At 35.0% G+C, this 21,246-nt stretch overlaps 1 long non-coding RNA gene across 1 annotated transcript; it reads left to right on the top strand.

The window, feature by feature from the left end:
• Positions 1-658: 658 nt before the first annotated feature.
• LOC122141742 lies at positions 659-16,792 on the top strand. The gene is made up of 3 exons (XR_006158064.1): positions 659-715; positions 16,014-16,292; positions 16,493-16,792. It is a non-coding gene; the product is annotated as an uncharacterized LOC122141742 (long non-coding RNA).
• Positions 16,793-21,246: the final 4,454 nt, after the last annotated feature.

The following is a 21,246-nucleotide window of genomic DNA, read 5'->3' as shown; positions in this document are numbered from 1 at the left end:
TCAGGGGCTACAATACAAAGTCCGCAACACACATACACTCCTCAACAGAGAGGAGTGGCCTCAGAGTGAGATCAGATGTCTCGGGGACAGTTTTTTAATTTTCTGTTATCCAAAGTCTGACCTTTCTGTCCTAATTAAATCAAAGGGGGCATGATAAGATTTTATTTTGGTAAAATAAGGTGTAATCTAGAGGGTTTTTGCCTTTCATTATAAAAGCCACTTTGGATTCTAAATGATGAACTAGAAGTTCATGTTATTATTTGTTGTTCCTTACAACTTGGAAAGGCGACAAGATTTTTGTCAGGGAGTTGTATATTAGATATATATAATATATAGATATTATATAAAAATAAAAAAAATGGTGTGTGTGTGTGTATATAATCTCAAAAATCCACCTTTTAATGTGGAAACCCATCACTGTCCAATGAAAGAGGGACACAACACTGTACATATCTTGGACTGACTCCTGACACACTTACAACATTCAAAGCATGTTCACAAACTTGTAAAGCAAACTCTGAGTTTCAGGCAGCATTTCCTGACAATCAACCTTTTCATTTGAACTGACTGAATAACAGCAGAATGAGAGTTAAGATAATTGTTATTCTTCTCATTCTCACGTCTCTTCCTGATAGAAGTTAAAAGAAATTTCAGAGCGGCTGCTGTTCAAGACAACACTTCAGAGGAAGACAAGACCAGATGTTCAGACACTGAGGTGAGCGTTTCAACTTTCTCTAGTTGTTTTCATGTATGAGTGTCATCTTATGATGTGTCATTGGTCACTTTGTGCTGCTTTAATGCTGTGTGAAGTTGATTTTCTGGTTTTATATAAAGTTCATGTCATGATCAAACAGATGATCAAGTGTGTCTTTATCAGTGATTCACAGAAAGCTACAGATTCTGATACTGTTGTCACATGCTGTGAAATCACTGTTTTCTCATTTACCTACCATCAGTGTGTATGTGATACTCAAACAGTATTTGTCATAAGCTCTTTACTGCTTTGAGAGAGAAACAAAACTATCACTCAGCATCAGCAGGGGGACAGCTTTGATTAAATATTGTGGTCTATGTGGGTAAAACTCTATAACAGGACTCATTCAATGAAAATTCAAGCAGCATTTCTACTTCATTAACACTTTACTTTAGTTCACTCTACAGTAAGTGTTACCCTTACGAAAAAGAAGTTTAGTTCAAGTGTGCTATTAGTATACTTCTTTTAAACAAAAAATAGTGATAGTAATGCTTTTAGTTTACTTTTTTATGTACTTTCGGAAAAGGGCTTTATTGTACTTCTCAAAAAATAAACTTAAAAAAGACATTTAAGTATACTTGACTTATACTTACAAAAAGTCTAAAAATATACTTGAACTTTACTTAAGTATAACTTAATAAAAATAAAACTTGAAGTATACTACTTTTGGGTAAGGGTAACAGCAGAGAGTTACAGAAAATACAAGTAACTCCCAAAACATAGAAAACTCTTAAAAGTTCATAAATGCATATAGTTTGATCACTTTTTTGAATTTGAATTTAGATCTTGGAAAAAGTAGAGCAGAGCTGAATAGCTTTATACCATAATAATGAATTCACACATAACCTGTGCTTTCATGCTTGTGCTGAAATCATCTGAAATTTTAGAGGACTTTTATCTGAAGGAAAGTAACCTTGAAACATGATTCGGAGACATAAAGCTGCTTTCTGGAAAAAAACCCTCCAGCTGTTAAACAGAGCTTCAGCACAGAGTTCAAACCGGGTTTCATTTGTTTTTCCTGAAATGGTTGTTGTTTAACTGGTTCTGAAGATGAACATCTTTCTGCAGTGGTTTCAAAGTCACCAGTTGTTGACTATGATTACAGCAAAATCATTTTCCTTCCCCCACAAATAAAAGTAAATATAAATATCATAAAACGCAGTAAGAACATATTCATGGATCATTTCTGCTCATTCCTTCCATGTTTCACTATGTTGAGCTGCTGTACTTCACAATGAAAACCAGTTAAATGCTCTTAAACTGCAGTAGAGCTACATATGAGTAAAGTACACTAGTGTACAGCTGCAGCTCATAAATCTTACACTTCACACAGACACAAGAAAGAAAATATCTTCTTTCAGGTCAGACTCCAGCTCTACAAACTGAACAAAGACTCCTAGAAACAATCTCAAACACAGAAACACAGCAGAGCTTCAATGTTCGCCCTCATAGTTAGGCTGAGTCCTAGATAAACCCATCAGCACAGCTATCAAACTAAGAAGCAAATACTAACTGTGAAATAATGCAAATACTGTAATCACGACACTTAGTTCATTCAGTCTATGAAATCAGACAGTTTACACTTGGTAGGTGGTCTGGCATTTCAAGGATGATCAGCTGTTCTTCTGTCTCCTTGTAGCTCTGTCTCGGGCCACTTACATTACAGCTATTACAGGAGTTTATTGCTCTGGTCTCATCAGACTATGGCGTGTTCACAGGTGATCAGGAACCCTGGACATCTTTCTTCTGGTGTTTTTTAGAGTCAGTAGAAAGGTTTCTTTAATGTCCTAAATCACTGGAACAGTGACATTAATTTTCTTTCACGTGTAAACCGTAAGTGTCTTAAAATACTATTCAGACATAAATTTCACAAACCTTTGGTACCATCCTTTTTAATCATTTTTTTAAACCATAATTTATGCTACAATGCTTTATTAAAATACAATATACAAACATAAAACAAAAACAAATATCCAAAACAAACCCCCTCTGGAGTCTAAGGGTATTTTTGGGGCCTGGAGAAGTTTTGTCATGCCCTGACATTTGTGCTTTTTTCAGTTTCTTATAAACATATCTAAATGGCTAAAGTCTAATCTCACTGTAATCAGCACAACTGGTTCTGCTATAATAATATGTGAGCAGCATGTATGTACATGATTGTGTTTTTGAGAAAAAAAAATGTTATGCGTGGGTTAGTGAAAAACTAAAAAATGTTTAAAAATCACTTGAATAAAGGCAATAAAACACATACAGAACATTGGTTCCCGGGGACTTTTGAGAACTGGAGCTTGAAACCTAGAATTTTTTTTTTTCTAAATGATGTGAAAAAAATCATCTTGTTTACTCACTTACAGAACAGAAACAATATATTGATTTAAATTTTCTAAGGCACTTTTTGTTGGTAAAAGTCATATGCGAGTAGGCGTCAACTATCATGATTTCACACTGAGAAGACAAAGACCTGCATAATGAGCTGCATAATGAGCCATTCAGTCCAGCTGTGTCACTGAGAGGGATGAGTTACAAGAAAGAATGTGAGGGACAAAATAAATGTATATAATTTTATGTTTGTAGTTTATTTAGAATATATTTAATTATCCCAACAACATAATTTAATATTCACTTGTGAGTTGCAGTTAAACAGTTTATTTAGGAAAAAATCAAAGCTGACTTTCAAACTGAATTTTTTGCATCATTACTCCAGTCACACAATCCTTCAGAAATCCTTTTAACAATCTTATTTTCTACAAAAAAAAACATTTATTGTTATTATTATTATTATTAATGTTGAAAAGAGCTGAGAAATTAATTTTTCAGTTTTTTTAGGGGGGATAAATTGAAAGAACAGCAGTTTGTTACATTTGTTACAGTTACATTTATTGTTACATTTATATTATTTTACATCAAGCTTTTGAATGGTTTATAGTAGTGTATATTGTTATTGAAACTTCATAATATTTCACTTGATTATACATTTAGTCAGGAATTATAGTTTGGGAAAAAGTCTTTGGAACAAGTCTTACACTAGTAAAATGTTTTACGCGTTATGTGAAAACTAGTACAAGTATATAAATAAATAAAAAGAGACTTACTCATGTTTATGATCTCTGCTGAATAAAAGCGCTTCATTCTTTTTTTCTGAGGAAATCCAAATCTCAAATCCTCACCACATCACATCTGTTTGGGGTGAATTATGTCTTATTCCTCTCATCGCGAAGCAAACAGTAAAATAATAAAAACTTGAAGAAACAATCTCGCTGCGTTGTCTTCTGTTGTGTGGGCCTATTCAAGAGCCGCGCGCTTTAGTGAAACATTTGAATCTGAAAGGCGCGCTCGGCGCGGGGGCCGTGGTCGCATTAGAAGATAATGAAGGGAGACGTGAGAAACGGACATCGCGTTGTTTTCATATGGATTACTTTATCACAGAATATTTGTTTTCGCCAGCACTTGTTTAGTTTAAAAGTAGACATGTCAGGCTTTCTATAGATATCTCTCTCATGTCTCTGTGTTGAGTATTCACTGAGTTACAGTTCATTTTAATGACGCATTTGTATCTGAAGATCAGCGCAGACAAAGGCTGCAGACAGCACTCATTGTTTGTTATCTTTATTTTATAAGTGCACAAAAGTTTTGTTGTTATTTATGTCTGTATACAAAAAAAGTAGACCCGATTCGATTGATGTATTGCTCTTATCTGTACGATCAAAACTGAAAGTGTAATTAAAGATCATACAGGGTTTATCAGTAGAAAATACACCAAAACAAGTAAAACTAAAAAACAAAAATACAAAAAAATAAATTACACTTACCAACAAAAAAAAATCTAACAAATAAACATAAAAAGCACAATTATCAACCATTATACAAACACAGGAGATATTAAAGAAAAATGAGAACTGGAAACTAATAACTGTAATTGAAGATGATGTCTGGAAAGAATTATGTGAGGGATGTCATAAAGGAATTAATAGCCAATTATGGAAAGAATTCAACTGGAAAGTAAAAATATATTTCAGTGTGATTCCTACACATGTAAAAGAAACACCTGTAGTAATGTTTTGGAGAACATGTGATAAAATAGGAGATCATGCTCATATTTTTTGGGATTGCCCAAAGATTCAAGAATTCTGGAAAAAAATGTAAATAAATAATAATAATAATAATAATAATAATATAATAATAAATAAAAATAAAAAATAGACAAGATACTAGAGGTAGAAATACTCCTAGATCCAGTGGTGTGTTTAGCAATGCAGTGGAGCATGTATAATGAGAAAAACCGATATGTGCTAAGCATATTGTTATTGATAGCTTAAAAAAAAATTGTACATTGTACAAACAGTACATTGGAAGGAAGAAAGTTCTACCAGTATTGTTCAGTGGACTCAGAGACTGAAACAGGTAGCCTATATATTTTTTAAAACTATAAAATCAAATCAAATCAAATCAAATTTAATTTTAAAACAAAATTCAATTCAATTCAGTTCAAGTTTATTTGTATAGCATTTTTCACGATACAAATCATTGCAAAACAACTTTACAGAAAATTACGTTTTCTCCAAAATAATTACAAGCACCAAACAACTACAGACAGTCAGTTAATGTACATATGGCAGAAATGTATGGAAAAATTAATTAAATACATAATCAAACAGATGACAAACACTATTAACAGCAATTATTATATGATGTAATCAAACTTGTAGCAAAATTTGGTAGTTCTTTATCATGTTTCTAATCACTTATTGTGTATGTCTTTTTAATAACTATTGAATAGCTTAAGGATTCATATTCATGTTTAGTATGTATGTGTTTCAATCTGGTTGCTTGAAACGTTTCTGACCATCAGTTATTTGTCAAATGTATCATATTCTTGTTATAGGAATCATGTCCAAAATTATACCCTGCAAGAGCAGGAAAATTCGGACCACGTGCTTGATAAGATAACATATGATTTATGAATGGGTGGGACAAACAATGCAACACACCCGAGCAAAGACAATAACTAATTGGTCAAGACAACATTTGAGGTGTGGCCAAAAGGCCAGTATAAATACTCAGGACACCATCAAATTTGGCTTTTAGCCTGCTTTTTGCTTTTTCTTTTAACCTGCTTTTAGCTTTTGCTTTAAGTCATGCTTTGTCATCACTTTTAGCATTCTTCGAGCGTGGTTCCAGCGTGCTTCGGCCTGCACGCCTGCTGCTACTTAGCCACGATGAGAAGAAACACCACCTAGTCTCGTCAAACTTTACTTCTATTCTTTTACTTTAGTTTCTTTTCTTTTGTTTGAGAGTTTTGTGTTCTGAGTTAAGTTTTGTAATGCCGTGTCTCCGAGTCTGACCTTGCGTGCCCGTCTGAAACTTCAACCAGCCCACAACTCTGCATCACCAGCCAACGCCCAACCACGGGATTCCCAAGACATCACTTCAACGATTACTGAACTTCCAGCCAATCAGCAACCTCGGGAAACCCCCTTTCAACGACAACAAAGGGAACCCCTTTTACACAGGCATCACAAGTAACATACCTCCAGACTAAGCTGAACTGGTGTATCTAATATAATTTTAACCTCATTGACGAACTCAATGCAAGGGTTAATTAAGTGATTGATGGTTGTTCATGTCTATGCAATTTCACTTATTGCTGTAAACTTGGAATTTCACACATTTTCATTCTTAAACCCATTCTTTCCTAACTTTCTATCCTCCTGCAACTTATGTGAATGTGTGATTGCATGTGCTTACATGTTAGATTAGTTTATATGTCTTAGATTTATCTAATAAAGCCTTATTCATATTGAAAAGAGAAGTATCTTGTGTTTTTGTGCTTACAAGTTAATGTCTTAAACTGATTTAAGCAGAGAGACTGTGACTGAACCCCGAATGCGTTGAGACACCACACCACTAACAAAAACAGAACCATCCCACCATTGACTCAACAGACCACTCCCACGAGCCAGAACCAGCACAGGGAGGACTCCTGTTTCCGAGTTAAGCACAAGTAGGGCTCCTGATCCCCATCAAGCCCAGGGAGCGCTCCAGATCCTGGGTACAGCCCGTATATTTCCCCCAGTATTTTTTTTTTTGGGGGGGGGGGGCACGGCCTCGGAGGCACCCCTGAACGGGTACCACTCTGGAGGCCCACTGTCCCATGTCTGTCCTGAGGGACCTCCAGAGCACCCCACCCACCCTCCGCTTTGGATATTATGTGGCGTGAGGTCACGCCTTCCAGAGGGGGGTATAATGTCAGACTCTGTTCTGCGTTTTACTCCTCATTGATCAGTTCATTTATTTCAGGTGCTTTCTGTGTTTAATTTCCATTGTTTTCCAGGTAGCAAATCATGATAAGTGGACTTTACTACCAAAAGTACTACCAAAAAGTCCAGAGTTTTGCGACCTTAAGTAGCAGGATAGATTGTAGCTAGTTAGGTATGAAGGAGCTAACCCATTAAGGGCCTTATAGGTATGTAATAATATTTTGTAACTGATACAGAACTTAACTGGGGTAATATTATTTTTGACCTGGTAAGGACTCTAACCGTTGCATTTTGGACTACCTATAGGTTGTTTATTGAGGATGCAGGACAACCAGCTAGCAGTACATTACAATAGTCCAGTCTAGAGGTCATGAATGCATTAACTAGCTGTTCTGCATCAGAAACAGGTAACATGTTTCATAGCTTGGCAATGTTTCAGATGGAAGAATGCTGTTTTTGTAACATGGGAAATATGATTTTCAAAAGACAAGTTGCTATCTAATATAACACCCAGATTTTTGACTGTAGAGGAAGTAACAGTACATCCGTCTATTTGCAAATTGTAATCCAAGAGATTCTGTGTACTGCAAAGGGCAACATGTATATTAAAAATAGTAGAGGACGTAGCACAGATCCTTGTGGCACTCCATACTTTACTGGTGATAACTGAAATGACTCCCCGTTTAAATAAAACAAAGTAGTTGTGATCGGACAGGTAGGATCTAAATCATCTTAGAGCTTGCCCTTGAATACCCGTATAGTTTTGTAATCGATCTACGAGTATGTCGTGATCTATGGTGTTGAACGCAGCACTAAGATCAAGTAAAACTAGCAATGAGATGCAGCCTTGATCTGACGCAAGAAGCAAGTCATTTGTAATTTTACCAAGTGCAGTTTCTGTGCTATGGTGGGGCCTGAAACCTGACTGAGATTCTTCATAAATATCATTTTTTGCTGGGAGGAGCACAATTGAGCAGACACAACTTTTTCTAAAATTTTAGACATAAATGGAAGATTTGAAATGGGTCTGTAATTTGCCAGTTCACTAGGATCTAGTTGTGGTTTCTTAATAAGAGGCTTAATTACCGCCAGCTTGAATGGTTTTGGGACATGACCTAAAGATAACGAAGAGATAATAATATTGAGAAGCGGTTCTTCTGCTACAGGTAACAACTCTTTCAGTAATTTAGTGGGTACAGGATATAATAAACATGTTGTTGGTTTAGATGCAGTGATAAGTTTATTTAGCTCTTCCTGTCCTATAGTTGTAAAGCACTGCAGTTTATCTTTGGGTGCACTGGATGAAACTGAAGTATTAGACGCTGTAGAATCTACATTTGTTATTATATTTCTGATGTTATCTATTTTGTCAGTAAAGAAATTCATAAAGTCATTACTATTAAACTGTGAGGGAATATTTAGATCAGGTGGCTTCTGGATATTTGTTAATTTAGCCACTGTGCTAAATAAAAACCGTGGATTGTTTTGGTTATTTTCTATGAGTTTGTGGATATGCTCGGCCCTGGCAGTTTTTAGAGACAGCCTAAAACACTACATACTCACGCAATTCTAAAGAGTTAGTTTTTCCAAATTAGCTCTCAACAATTTGCGCTCAATACTACGAGTTTCTTTCTTGAGAGATTGGGTGTTATACCATGGTGCAGTATGTTTTCTCTAACCTTTTTCAATTTGATGGGGGCAACAGCTTCTAATGTATTAGAGAAGATAATTTTGCGAGTCATTTCCTCTAGTTCATGTGTATTTATGGGTACACAGAGCAGCTGAGATAAATCAGGCAGGTTATTTGTGAATCTGTCTTTAGTGGTTGGAACAATAGCTCTTCCTGGACAATATATGGCTATAATTATATGGCTCAACATCATCTCAGAGCCATATAATTAATATCAGTAATACACAATACAAGGAAATGGTCAGTAACATCATCACTTTGAGGTACAATATCTATATCAGTAAGATCGAGTCCATGTGATAATTAAATCTAGCGTATGATTAAGACGATGAGTGGGCCCGGTTACATAACAGTTTATTAGGTCAGTAAAAACAAGTCCTAATGCATCATTTGTATTATCAACGTGAATATTAAAATCGCCGACAATTACACTTTATCAATAGTAACCAATAGGTCTGCGAGGAAATCTGCAAATTCTTTTAGGAATTCTGTATATGGCCCTGGTGGTCTATACACAGTAGCCAGAGCAAGAGACACAATAGATTTCTTTTGCATATCTTACAGTGTAACATTAAGCAGAAGTATTTTGAAATGAGTTAAACCTGTATCCTGTTTTCTGAGTAACATTGAGAATTTCACTATACTGTATATAGGGTAAGAAAAATAAGGCAGCGGCTATTTACACTCAGTGGAATTAGCATACTTTCTTAGCAGTAGATCCTCTAGATGTTATTTACACTTAGTGAAAATAGTGATATATTCTACTTACCATGTAAAAGTAGCAGTTCTTTGCAATAAGTGTTAGTAATAATTAGATGCTATTTATACTTATACTGGCGGATACATATTATTTTCTCCTCAGTATTGTTATACATTAACAGGATGCAATAATAACAGCATGTAAATTATTCATTAAAATTATAAATACTTTTATCATTATTAAACACTCATTAGGCACTTCCACGTTTAGAACATTTTCTTCATTTTTATTGAAAATAAATTGTAATGTGGTATGTGATGGGGAAAAGTGAGAGCTACTTTAAATTTGCACTTAGTAATAGACACTCCCTCCCCCCCCCAGGAAACAAGAATAAATATAAATATCTTATATCATTTTCTTATATACAGTAGAAAATCCATCTTGATTTAATAATTTTTAGATATTTGTACATGAAATAAGAAAAAAAAAAAAACTTAGTAAGAAAATAATTTTTGCAGTGTGCATGCATGAATGAATGCATGAATGAATTAAGTATTTAAACATCACTTGCACTTTAAAAAGGGGGAGGAGACTGAAAGAGACTTGGACTCTCATTTATAAACATTGCGTATGCACAAAATAGGCATAGAATTTGCGTACGCAATTTTGTATGCACGTATCGGGATTTATAAAAAAATAAACTTGGCTTAAAAATGTATGCCTCTTACGGACATTCTAGACCATGTGTACTCTTTTTCCTGGCGTGAGAAAAGTGATGAAGTAAGGAATGATTTTAAAATCTGTTTTCATTTCAATATACAAAGTTACATTAAATATTCCACTCTCCATTCTGTTTATCATTATTTACAGACCTCCAAAATACTCTCCAGCCTTTGTTGAAGAGGTCACAGAAATGCTATCAATGATTTCCTCAGAGTTTGACTGTTTTGCTATTGCAGGGGATTTTAATATTCACATAGATAATGCAGAAAACAAAATTACAAAAGAAAGGATAACAGTTCTAAACACATTTGACCTGATTCAGCATGTGCATGCACTCACACACAAAGGTGGACACACTCTAGATCTAATCATCAGTAGGGGTCTAAACATTTCATCCATTGTTATTAAGGACGTAGCACTATCCTATCACTTCTGTATTTCCTTTGATATATTGATCTCTGCTACCACTGAATCTAGATCTGTGTCTTTCAGAAGGAGATGCATTAACGAGAACACTAGTGTGCTGTTTTATGGAGGCTATATCTCTAACACCAAGCATTTCTGCAGACTCTGTTGATATTCCCCTTGATTCCTTTAACTCAAAAGTTAAGAATGTTATTGATGATATTGCTCCAATAATAGTCAGTAAGAAAACAAACAGACAGAAATCAGTTTAGAGAGGATCAACAGCAGTTCAGACTATGAAAAGACAATGCAGAAAAGCCAAGCGGATGTGTGCGGAAAGATGAAACTTGAAATTCACTATAGCATCTATAAAGACAGCCTTCATGCTTTTAATGTGAAACTAGCCACAGCTAGACAGACTTTCTTCTCAAACCTTATAAACAGTAACTTAAACAACACTCGTATTCTTTTTGCCACTGTTGAGAGACTGACAAACCCCCCAAGTCAGATTCCCAGTGAAATGCTCTCAGACAGCAAATGCAATGAGTTTGCTTCCTTCTTTTCTGAGAAGATCATTAAAATCGGGAAGGCGATTAGCACATCCCTCAAGTAATGCAGAGGTCAGACAGATCTGGACGCAATATCAAAAAGATACTATGTCTATTTTTGAAGCAATTCATAGCAAAATTTTGGAAGAAATAGTGCAGCACCTAAAATCGTCAACCTGCGATCTTGACACACTTCCAGCATATTTTTTTAAAAGTATGCTTAACTGTTTAGAAGCAGATCTCTTAGAAGTGGTGAACGCCTCACTTCTTTCTGGGACATTTCCAAACTCCCTGAAAACTCCAGTTGTTAAGCCCCTTCTGAAAAAGAGCAATCTTGATAACACCATTTTGAGCAATTATAGACCAATATCTAATCTTCCTTTTATAGGCAAAATAATAGAAAAGGTAGTTTTTAATCAGCTGAACAAATACTTAAACTCAAATGGATACCTGGACAATTTTCAATCTGGTTTCCAACTGCATCACAGCACTCATCAAGATAATAAATGATATTCGCTTAAATTCTGACTCTGGCAAAATATCAGTGCTGGTATTGCTAGATCTCAGAGCTGCGTTTGACACTGTCGATCATAACATACTACTAGAGAGACTGGAAAACTGGGTTGGGCTTTCTGGGATGGTACTCAAATAGTTCAGGTCATACTTAGAAGGGAGAGGTTATTATGTGAGTACAGGAGAGCATAAGTCTAAGTGGACGTCCATGACATGCGGAGTCCCACAAGGCTCAATACTTGCACCGCTCTTGTTTAGCATGTATATGCTCCCACTAAGTCAAATAATGAGAAAGAACCGAATTGCCTATCACAGCTATGCTGATGATACCCAGATTTACCCAGCCTTATCGCCAAGTGACTACAGCCCCACTGACTCCCTCTGCCAACGCATTGATGAAATTATCAGTTGGATGTGCCAGAACTTTCTTCAATTAAACAAGGAAAAAACTGAAGTTATTGCATTTGGAAACAAGGATGAAGTTTTCAAGTTGAATGCATACCTTGATCCAAGGGGACAAACAACTAAAAATCAAGTCAGGAATCTTGGTGTGATTCTGGAGACAGACCTTAGTTTCATTAGTCAATTTAAAGCAGTAACTAAATCAGCATACTATCATCTAAAAAACATTGCAAGAATTAGATGTTTTGTTTCCTGTCAAGAAACTTGGAGAAACTTGTTCATGCCTTCATCACCAGCAGGGTGGACTATTGTAATGGTCTCCTCACCGGCCTTCCCAAAAAGACCATTAGACAGCTGCAGCTCATCCAGAACGCTGCTGCCAGAATTCTGACTAGAACCAGAAAATGTGAGCATATCACACCAGTTCTCAGGTCCTTACACTGGCTTCCCAGTAACATTTAGGATTGATTTTAAAGTACTTTTACTCTTTTAAATATCACTCAATGACCTAGGACCAAAATACATTGCAGATAGGCTCACTGAATATAAACCTAACAGACCACTCAGATCATTAGGATCGAGTGAGTTAGAAATACCAAGGGTTCACACAAAAACAAGGGCAGTCCGTCTTTAGTTACTATGCCGCCCGCAGTTGGAATCAGCTTCCAGAAGAGATCAGATGTGCCAAAAAATAAGTCACATTTAAATCTAGACTCAAAACTCATCTGTTTAGTTGTGCATTTGTTGAATGAGCACTGTGCGATGTTCGAATTGATTGCAGTGTATTTTTACATATTCACTGTATTCTATGTAAAATCATTCTCTATTTTTAATTGTTTTAAATTCATTTTAAATAAGTCAATTTTTAAATAATTTCCAATTTTTTAAAATAGCTTGTTTTATGTTTTTAAAATTGCTTGTTTTATTTTTGTTATTATTTTTTCTTCATGATTATTTTACCTTCTTTTATGTAAAGCACTTTGAATTACCATTGAGTAATGTTGTTGACGACATTAGGGGTCCATGAACCACAACCAGAACCCCCTCGTGTACAAAAAGCATTCTTGTGGCTTCATATGTTACGGTTGAAGCACTGATGACAGATGGACTATTCTGACGATGCTTTTCATACTTTCCTGGACCTTGACACTGTTATTTATTTGTCAGTCTATGGGACAGTCTCAAGCCTCCAGGTTTTCGTCCAAAATATCTTAAATTGTGTTTCCGAAGACGAACAAAGCTTTTACGGGTTTGGAACGACATGGGGGTAAGTGATTAAATACAAGGGTGGAATTTATTTTGCGGTGGAGTAACCCTTTAACCTCCTTTCTGAAACGGGCCCCAGGTCTTCCCAAGTTTCTCCATCACTGAAAAGCTGCTCCGATATTTACGCAGGTCCTACTTCTTATTGCTACACGCCCCCCTCCTACACGCCCCTTACTGCTGATTGGCTGAGTACACGCCCCTTACTGCTGATTGGCTGCGAGTGTGTTTTGGACCAGTCCAACACTGGTCAAAAGCGTTTTTCAAACAACACTCTTATCACAAGCCTTTAAATAATAATTACAATTAAAAAAAATCAGTCAGCTTACACTGGTGCTCTATAGTAAGTAACACAAGCAGGGTGGCAAAGATAAGAGGGAAAAAGAGACCACAATTCATTTTCTGGACATTACCCCATTAAAATCAAGACGTTATTACACCATTAGTTCTAAATCTAAATGAACTTTCCTCCTGATCAGCGTAGTTGTTAGTGTAAGAATAAATCTACATGCGAAACATCCTGATGTGCATCTAAAAGTATCATCAGAACCATGAACATTTTTTGGACATGAATAGAAAAAATCTAATGCATTTAAAAGGACAGCTGTTAGAGAAACAAAGAGATTCTTTATCAAATTCATCTCTACTGGCAATCAAGAAGACATCATCAGTGACAGTGCTAAAGAGAGTGAAGGTGTGGATGTTACGTGTTATCAGGCATAACATCACACTTAGCAGAATTACACATTGTTAAGCACATCATCACACTTGTGAAGCAACAGACTGTCTTGGCATGTCTTATACTGTATGTATGCAGTAAATAATATTAATTTCACACATCATGTTTGACCACAGCTGAATGTGCTGCATCCAGTGTTAAGTTCCTCTTTAGTGTAGGAGGAAGAATTTTATGTTGTGTAATATTATGAATATTATCATGTGTATTCTGTAGCATAACATTTCTCAGTGCACATTGGGGAACATAAAATGTTTAAATAAATAAACAACTAAATATTTCAGAACGTGCAGTAGGTAAATAGATTTATGAAGCTATGAGAACTACTCAACAAGGACTGTGGAAATACAAATTGAAGAATCTGTTTAAGATCTGCTGATTCTACATCCTGACATAACAGAATATGAAGAACTAAGATGAAGTATTGTATTATATTGTATTATATTGGGCATTCAATATGAACATAAGGGCATCAGTTACTGATTAAATGCTGCCAGTCTCTGGTCTTCCTACTGAGAGTTAACTATGTGTGAATGTTGACATGTCTCTAGTTCTCGTGACCAGGTGCTGCTCAACACATCTGGTGATAATGCTATATATAGGGTCTAGGCATGCTGGCATATAAATACAGAAACATGATCAGTGTGATGATATAACACTGTATGGTCTGACATTGTCTTAATATTGAAGCAATCTAGTTTGCATTTAATTTGCAAATGAAAGGGTTTCATAACAGTATTTGATTTTATTGTATCCAGCATATCAGTAGAATGTTACCAGAGACTTTTTCCTTTTTTATTTAAAATATTCACAAATTTGCATACCAGGTCATGAGCAATCTGATATTCCGATTTCACAAAATATGTTTAAATGAGTGTATCTGTTCGTTTAAAAACCCTTTCTAAATGATCTTGATCGTGATCTGTCATGTGAGATGGGCGCCGACATGTTTTTTCACGCTGCAGTTCAGAGTCCTGTCAGTCAGATTTACAGCACGTGGATTCATCAGTTTCTCCCGAAATACAAGTAATAAGTGGCCTGTGAACTGGGTGAAAAATAGAGTGAACTTTATAGTTACTTACACTATGTGTATCTGATATGAATAAAATTTTGTGTATTTTTCAAACTCTAAATGTATTGTTTTACTAGTACTTATGTGTATTATGTGGTTAAGGACACTGCATAGTTGTGATAATATAACAAGAGCAGTGCACGTCTGTCTCTGGCTCAGCGCCAGCCAACGCGAGAAAGCACAGTTTGAATTTGGTAGTTATGTGACGTCACCGAACGTTCTAAATGCCATGTGTGGGACCATACGCCCAGGGGCACGGAAATAAGAATCCCACATGTGGGACCGTACCGTTTAAAGGGTTAAGGCACAATATGGAGATATTGCTCTAGTCAGATCAACTAGAGTTTCAGATGTACTCGGGCACAGTTTCAAATTGCAAAGCTAATGCTGCTCTGAGCTCAGAGGAACAGTATATTTCAGTGTGGTCTGTCTGCCTCTGTTTATCTGTCTTTTTCTGTGATGGTCACCTCTATTTCAATCTCAATCATTTTACTTAGTGGTAGACAGATACATTATGTGCAGGTCTTTTGAGGACAAACAGTAATTTCAGCATATTTACACACAACTGTGACACTTCATAGGTCTCTCAACTCGACTGTACACACATTTCATCTCACAAGCTTTAACTCATTCATTTAGATCATGTGAATGTGTGTATATTCACAATTCAGTCTGTCCACACAGCAATATATTGTCAAAACCTCAGCTTTCACATCTGACTACTCCTCGAGCTTGTTGATGTGTGTGTGCCTGCTTTTGTGTGTCAGTGTTTGTGTGTGACTCTTGTGTGAGGAATCACTGACTTATTAACAGATGAGTTTGGGTGAGTTGATTCTGAGAGTCCTGATCTAATCACAGATTAAAATTAATATTCCAAATAACACTTGAGCATTTAGGTCCACAAGTTAAGAGTGAAACTATTTCAGATCTTTTTTGTGTTTGTCCTGCAGCTGTGAAATGGTGAAAGATGATGGCGTCTGTTGAAGAACTGCTTCTGAAGTCGCTGGAGGAATTGGTCAAAGATGATCTGAAGAAGTTTCAGTGGCACTTAAAGAAACATGAGTGTATATCAACGTCTGAAATGGAGGATGCAGATCGATTAAAAACAGTGGATAAGATGGTGGCGTGTTTTTGGACCAGAAGAAGCTGTGAAGATCACAGTCGGCATCCTGAAGAATATGGGCAAGAATGATCCGGCTGTGCAGCTGGAGAACAAACACACAAGCAAGGTATCGTTTAACTCACTGTGACTGTAACACAAGCTGTAACGTGTAATTGTTTAGCAGTGTAACTGTTTGACACTTTCCTCTCTTCTCTGCTGAAGTGTTTGTGTGATTCATGTTTCCCAGTGAGTGATCCTCTCTCTCTCTCTCTCTCTCTCTCTCTCTCTCTCACACACACACACACACACACACACACACACACACAGCTCAAGCTGAAGGCAATATGAAGACATCTTATTCTGCTGGAGCTCATTCAAAAGAGATACAGGGTAAATAACTATCACTGCTTGTACTGTACATGGAAACAAGAGGAAATAAAACAGCAATTGCAGGACATAGCCCAACAGCAGCAGGTCTTACACAAATAAATTTAATAGAACTATGACCCCCAGCATACAAGCTTGATTAACTGTGATACAATTTATTTTTATACTCTGATACAAATTATGCTTGACCAGCAGGTGAAATAATTTAGTATCATGAAGGCATCATTACAATCACAAATACAAAAACAAGGTAAAACTTGGGCAGATGACGTGACGCGTGTAAATGTTTACTGAACTGCATTTCTCAACTAAAACAACACATGCCAGGGGGGCGTAGAACATCATTTTATTTCAATATTATGATTTTTGGTACGTAAAATGTATTTGGTGTTGTTCATATTTCAATGTGAATAGCAAAATGTCCTGCGGTGTGACTGTAACATTGATGACTCATCAAAAGTAAATATTAGTAAAATAAAGCAGATATGTTTGGAGCACCTAATAAATGTCTTGGCATTATTTTGTATGTATTTACTTAATTAACTTAAGTTTTCAAAATGCTAAAAAGTACTAAAATAATATTTACAGTACATTTAATTTTGAAACACAAATGCTGTCCTGCAGTGTGACATATGATATTAGATTTTTGTACTGGCAGTTACATGGACAGCCATAGGGGTCCATTAGTCAAGCCCCCTCTAGTTCGATCCCCCAGATGTTTGGATGTGCTAAGGAGGTTAAAAGGTGAGTGTTAATCTCTTATTAATTTGATAAATTTCATCATTTCTGTCAGACCATGAACGTGTCCATTTTTGATAGTCCCGTGGTGTGACTGATCTAGTTCGAGAAAAAGAATCTAAAAAAGAATTTAAAAAAGAATCATATCCAGGTTTAAAACAATGAATCTTATTCAGTTACTGTAAGGCCTAAGGTCAGTCTTGTATAGCAATGACTCAAAATGGCTGCAAAGGTGAAAGAGTCCTGTGGTGTGACATAATTAAGTCAGATGTCTAGCTAGATTCTCGTCTGTTATGTTTGCAATATTAAACATAAAAATCTCTCTCTCTCTCTCTATATATATATTAAACAAAATATTGTAAATATTATATATAATATACCTATATTATACATGTATTAAACATAAATATATATCTGTCTTCATTTGTTTGTTGTATGTGTATGTTAACAGTCACTGACCATTGGTTTTAAAGTGATTTTTGTCAGTTTTTAGGCATGAGCAAAGAAAGGACAAGGAGGTACCGGGAAAGGTTAGCGCAGGATGAAGCCAGACATGAGGAGATCCTTAGGGAGAGAAGGAGAAAGTAAATAATAGGGATATATATATAGGGAATATAATAGGGAAATTGAGTTAGTGAAACATTCTCTAAGACGTACACTTGTATAGAAAACATGAAACAACTGTCTCTGTTCCATCAACAGATATCAAGAAAAGAAAGCTAAAGGAGAAATTCAACCACGAAATATAACCAGCCTCCCAAAACATAAGCGAGCAAAGCTTCATGAGGAATGGAAGAAGACAAAGGCAAGGAACAGGAAGAAATTTTGGATATTACTCCCCTTTAGTAGCTACCCAAAAGTGTGTGGCTGCTTCAAGGTTACAAATGTCACAATGGCTGGTGACAGTCCGGCTCAAGAGATTACCCCTATCCCTACCCCGTCCTTCTTGGATGAAGATGTTGAAAGTGACCAAGACCAAGTGTTTGAAGTGGGAAAGTTCATCATAGTAAAATATGATAAGAAGTGATATGAGGGCCAAGTGTTGAATATTCAGGGAGTGGAAAATACAGGCAAACTGTATGGTTCAACATGGAAACAAGAATGCTTTCCAGTGGCCTGACAAAGAAGATACCATTTACTACTCACGGAGTGACATAATTGAAAATATCACAGACCCAGACCCACATTCAAAATTCGAAAATAAAAAAAACATACACTCTCACATTCAAAACACAAAATTACCATTTCTCCTATGAAATAATTTCTACATAATCTTTTGTTATTTTTTTTTTTTTTAAATATTGGCTCTAACAGCTTGTCATGTTTATGGTCTGTTTAACACTCTTTTGTTAGTGACGACTCCAGAATGTCAAATTTCTCTTGTTCACTGGAATCTTTGTTCAAAGAGCTGAATTGATGATTTTAACATGCTTATAATTATTTTAGCATGATTTTAATGACTTCTCTCTGAGAAACAAGATATTTGTTTAGTCTTTTAAGTTAAAAATAGAAATGAATGGTCTTTATGACTGGGTCTAATTTGACGCCTCCAAAATGTTAATTATTCAGTATGTCTTGTTCACTATGTTTTTAGTTCAAATTCATACACTAAGTAATACGATTGTACTGATATGTTGCATTTTCATTAGTGTTCAAATAGAGATGCAAATGACTTTGTTTGTTACAAAAGTATTCAATAAATTTCACATATAAATGTTTATACAGTGTCTCATTTCGTCCTGTGGGTGTGACGGGATGTCCTGTGGTGTGACATCACTTCAAAACACAATTAAAACGACTTTTACTATGTTAACTAGCTTAAATAATTATATGCATTTGAAAACATTGCATAATATAACTATATATATATAAAAAAAATAAACATTTTCAAATATTTTTTCTCATTTTAAACAATATTTCCACTGGAGTGAGTGGTAAAAGATGGCACAAGCAAAGAATATAATCGAAAAAACAGCTGTGAAAAAAAAAAAAAATAAAAAAATAATAATAATATATATATATATATCTATAATATATATATATATATAAATTATTTTTATTTATTTATTTTTTTTCACAGCTGTTTTTCGATTATATTCTTGTTTTAAGTTTAACAAGTATTCTTAAAGAATGATCATTAAAAATTCTGCATATATATATATATATATAATATATATATATATATGCAGAATTTTAATGATCATTCTTAAGAATACTTGTTAAACTTAAAACATACGTGATTTGTATTTGAAATTAATATTATTTCAATATTTGAATTTATAGCAATGTCATGTCACACCGCAGGACATATTTTGCCTGGAGCTGTGAGGAAAAGCTTTATAAATTACATAATGAGAAAAAAAAAAAATCTGCTAACCTCTAACAGTTTAAAAAAAACAACAGTATTTGAACTTTTTCAAATGCATACAATTCTCAAGCAATTTAGAACTTTGTTTTAAAAAAATACTGTTTCACCCTTATTTGTCATCTGGCCTTATATAAAAGTTGTTACACAGAGAAAAACAAGTAAACCTTTCAAATGTATTGTGCATCTGCTTTAATTATATTACTGAGTCCATCTCCCCATTTACGTATCTGATTTAACAGTAATAAATGTGAATTATCATCATTGCATTGATGCATTTGGTGTTTAAAGTTATTGAATAACATTATATAGGCTATTTAATGTGCATATTTTATAATTGCTTTTTAGTCAGACTGAAATCCCTGCAGGAATACATATTTAGTCTATGAACGTGGAGGCAAAAGTGCAGCTACTCTGATTTGATTGTCATTTTAGCAATAGCAGGAGGATCCTTCAACAAAAATACACAAACACCTGTTATAGGGCCTCTGTCTACATATTTCATTTAACAGTAAGCTCAAAAAATTCATGAAGTTAAATGGCCAGCACACATCTCATAACCGTAAGAAAATGAACAGTAAAAAAAAAAAAAAAACACTGCAGCTTTAACGTTGATTTCGCGAGCACAGACATTATCAGTGCTAAACTGGACAGCCTTTCTTCTAAAATTGTGTTCTGGAGAAATGTCTTTATCACTAGTCTGTAGGGGTGTAAATCGGATGGTTCGCCATGATATGATTCGATATCGATTCTCATACCCAGCGATACGATATTTGCCAATACCTCAAAAAATTCTATGATACGATTACGGTTCGATTCGATACGATACAGAAGAAAGTATATCGATCTATATATCGGTATTTTGATATTATACATCTATTTTAAACAACCGTCTACATTTTTATTAACTCACAAATGCAACCAAAATATATAAAATGAACATTTATCTGAAATTTACACATTGTGTACCTCAATTGGAACATTTACAACAAAAAAAATAGGCCTACACATTTTTTTTTTATAATTAATAATACAGAAAATAAATAATTGGAAAAACAATTCTGGCTGCTACTATGGGCTCAGTGCTAAAAATCTTTTCTACAGGTAACCAAATTATGAGCAATAGCAGAAAATAAATACAATACAACAAAGACAAGTTCAATAAACTTTAAAACCAGTTAAACTTGTTTCAGCTCAGTGTAAAATACATTTTAAGGTATGGTAATGTAGTAATCAAATGTAAAATAACAGCATAGTCTTCACTGTATAAATTAAATATAGATTAATGTCATTTTTGATGTTACAAACGTTATTAGTCAGGAGCAGTGAGCACTTGTATTTTTCTTTGACAACAATAGATTTATCATTAGTTTGCTTTCACTTTAAGAACCAAGCACGGATTTAATATACACATGCCTTCTCTTTCTGAACCGGCATGTTAAGAAATATGACTAAAACGACTGTGTTTACTAGGAAATTCGCCAAAACGCGAATTTTGATGTAATTTTGTCTGTATTTATTCATCCATGCACAAAAAAAGTGGAAGAGAGCTCAATTTAGTATTCGCGTGTGCGGCTGTCTGTGTGCGCAC

Source organism: Cyprinus carpio, chromosome A4 (genome assembly GCF_018340385.1).
Source record: "Cyprinus carpio isolate SPL01 chromosome A4, ASM1834038v1, whole genome shotgun sequence".
Lineage (NCBI taxonomy): Eukaryota > Metazoa > Chordata > Actinopteri > Cypriniformes > Cyprinidae > Cyprinus > Cyprinus carpio.
The sequence above is the reverse complement of the archived record's forward strand: the minus strand, read 5'-3'. Positions and strand labels throughout refer to the sequence as shown.